Here is a 321-nt window from a genome sequence, read left to right as displayed (position 1 = left end):
CCAGTGTATGCTGTTATCTACTTTGTTGAACATCAGTTAGTTGTAGATACATAGTTTTATTTCTGGGTTCTCTATTCTGTTCCATTGATCTATGTGTCTACTTTTATGCCAGTACTAAATTGTTTTGGTTACTATAGCTTTGTAGTATAATTTGAAGGTGGGTAATATGATGCCTCCAGCTTTGTTCTTTTTGCTTCGGATTGCTTTGGCTATTTGGGTTCTTTTTTGATTTCATATGAAATTTAGGATTGTTTTTTTCTAATTTTGCAAAAAATGACATTGATATTTTGATGGGAATTGCATTGAATCTGTAAATCACTT

This window comes from Propithecus coquereli, unplaced genomic scaffold (assembly GCF_000956105.1).
Source record: "Propithecus coquereli isolate 6110/MARCELLA unplaced genomic scaffold, Pcoq_1.0 Scaffold292, whole genome shotgun sequence".
Lineage (NCBI taxonomy): Eukaryota > Metazoa > Chordata > Mammalia > Primates > Indriidae > Propithecus > Propithecus coquereli.
The sequence above is the reverse complement of the archived record's forward strand: the minus strand, read 5'-3'. Positions refer to the sequence as shown.